The 2,763-nt window shown below is 37.3% G+C and overlaps 1 long non-coding RNA gene across 1 annotated transcript; it reads right to left on the bottom strand.

Annotated features, from left to right (window-relative positions):
* Nucleotides 1–233: 233 nt before the first annotated feature.
* Nucleotides 234–2,455, bottom strand: LOC114916551 (uncharacterized). The gene is made up of 2 exons (XR_003805094.2): nt 714–2,455; nt 234–393 (listed from the first exon to the last, which is right to left on the bottom strand). It is a non-coding gene; the product is annotated as an uncharacterized LOC114916551 (long non-coding RNA).
* Between the last annotated feature and the right edge of the window lie 308 nt (nt 2,456–2,763).

Below are 2,763 nucleotides of genomic sequence, written 5' to 3'. Positions count from 1 at the left end.
TGTATGATCATCAACCACTGTGAGAAAATATTTATGTCCATGCATAGAAGTTGTGGAACATGGACCCCATATGTCCATATGCATAATTTCGAAAGGTTGAGATGCATGCGAATTACTTAAAGGAAAAGGAAGACGTCGTTGTTTAGCGTGATGACATGTGTTACACATAAAATCCTTATTACTTATCAAACAGGGATAATATTGTTTCATGCACTGCATACGATCATGAGATATATGACCTAAACGAAAGTGCCACAAGTCAATAGGCATTTTATTATATCGAGGATGAACAACGCTAGTACAGACAGAATGAGAAATGACAGGTTTAAGTGTAATTTGGTAGAGACCACCATTTACATCAACTGTACCAATCTTCTGCTTGTTGGTCATGTCCTGAATGACACAGGAATTGAGAGAAAAAATTAGTTCACATTTGAGAGAAGAAACAAGTTTAGAAATTGAAATGAGGTTAAAAGCAAAACTAGGAATGTATAGGACATCAGTCAAAAAGAAAGACTCTGTGAATTTCACCGTTCCAGAATGAGTAGCAACAACGTGTTGTCCTGTGGGAAGTTTAACCACAATGGGTTTTATAGTAATATATGAAAGAAAATTTGTTAATGATGAAGACACGTGATCGGTGGCTCCTGAATCTAATATCCAAGAAGTCGTGTGTGGCGTAATTGCAGAACAAACGACGGAAGAACATTTACCTGGATTAGAAGAGGAAATGGAACTGATCTGATTAACATGTGAAGTGTGTGATGCTGAGTTTCCATTACTTGGCTGTTGTATTAAAGCTAGCAGGGCTTGAAACTGCTGAGATGAGAAGCGGAGATCTTGGTTCTCAGAAGTCTGTTGATCATTATCAGTGACCTTGCCATCACCAGTCACAGTGCTATTCACACTAGCGTTCTTAACATTATATAGCCTATGTCCAGGTGGGAAACCATGTTTACGGTAACAAACGTCTATCGTATGTTGTTAGAATAGTGGATTAAGCCTAACTCAACCCTACAAAACTGGCTTGTAAAGTGAGGGTTGCTTTCCACTTATATACTATTCAATTGCCTAATCTCTAGTCGATGTGGGACTTGGGTTTTTCCCAATACACCCCCTCACGTCCAGCACTATTGGGCTTGGTACGTGGATAAATGGTAGGTGGCCCTTTTTTAATGATCTAGGATAGGCGGGACTTGAGTTTTTCCCAATACACCCCCTCATGCCTATGGTGCATGTAGCAATGAATGGTAGGTGGCCCTTTTCTAATTGACGGGACTTGAAATACACCCCCTCATGCCCATGGTGCATGTATCAATGAATGGTGGGTGACCCATTTTTAAAGTGGATCTAAATGGCTCTGATACCATGTTAGAATAGTGGATTAAGCCTAACTCAACCCTACAAAACCGGCTTGTAAAGTGAGGGTTGCTTTCCACTTATATACTATTCAATTGCCTAATCTCTAGTCGATGTGGGACTTGGGTTTTTCCCAATACTAGGGTCTGGTTAGGATAGTTAAGTCGCACAAGATACATCCCATTCAGATAAAGGGCGGGACTGAGACTTTCAAACTAAGTTATCCCCAACAATTGATCCCAAACTTTTACACAAGGGGGTCTTCCCTAACAATGTATTCCATATTTTCCCCTTAAAAGAATACTTCTATGCATATGATATATGTTAATCAGGTTCTATGCATAACACTTCTCATTATTTCATTAATTCACACATAACAAATCTCATTATATTATATTCTTCATCAATCACTTGTATACACATGTATATAGGTTCATATACATTTCAATTTCACAACACAACAACAATATCATGCAATCTAGAGAAAATTAAACAGAACTTGTAGATAGAATGACACTCGACAACACATGTCTCGTGTCCAGTGGGATGCCTTTAGAGGACCACATTGGTCTTTGTTTGAACCATGTTCGGCATGACTTAGCTTATGCTTGACAAAAACACCACAAAGAGTCCTTGTAGTGTTGGAGCCCGATGAGAGTCAACTCACGTCCGATGGAAGTGTCAAAGGGAGTCCACTGGAGCTTTCGCGCCCAACGTAAGAAACCTTGAAAGCAAACTTTGCTTTCGGCCTCAATGATGCTTGGTGTACCTCAACTAGCACCCAACACCGTATCAAAAATAACACTAGAAAAACATGGAAAAACAAGTCACACACCAATTCATCTAAACACACAATTCAATTAGTAAACATGCTCTATAACATACCATTAACACTCTAAAGTACTCAATTTATTTACTCAATTCGGTATTTCTCTTCTTCAAATTAATTTTGGTAGGTATCCTTTCCAACCATAATCTCCAAATGGAGCAGCTAACTACCGGAAGTGTAACCTTAAAATTTTTGTTTATAATAATGATGAAAACATTAACTCTTCATTTGTTGCAGAAAATTCGAAGGTTTATGTTATATTGTAGAAATAAAGTGTACATATATAGAAAAAAATGTGTACATATATACCATTTGGATTTGCTTCAAGAAGATTCAAAATAATTGCATATGGGACATGTTAAGCAACGTGGTTCCTACCTTTTCTACTTCCAAATTTATTTGGAAACAACGTTATTCATGAAATGTCAATTCCTCCACAAAGCTATTAATGGTCATGTGCCCTGTGTTTTCATGATTGTTTGTTCTTTGAATATGATCGATTCATATTTATACTACTAATTAAATATATAATGTTGCATATTTTTAGTACAAAAATTAGAATCATTTGTGGAGTT

The sequence above is a fragment of the Cajanus cajan genome, chromosome 3, assembly GCF_000230855.2.
Source record: "Cajanus cajan strain Asha chromosome 3, NIPB_CcT2T_4, whole genome shotgun sequence".
In the NCBI taxonomy this organism is placed as follows: domain Eukaryota; kingdom Viridiplantae; phylum Streptophyta; class Magnoliopsida; order Fabales; family Fabaceae; genus Cajanus; species Cajanus cajan.
The sequence above is the reverse complement of the archived record's forward strand: the minus strand, read 5'-3'. Positions and strand labels throughout refer to the sequence as shown.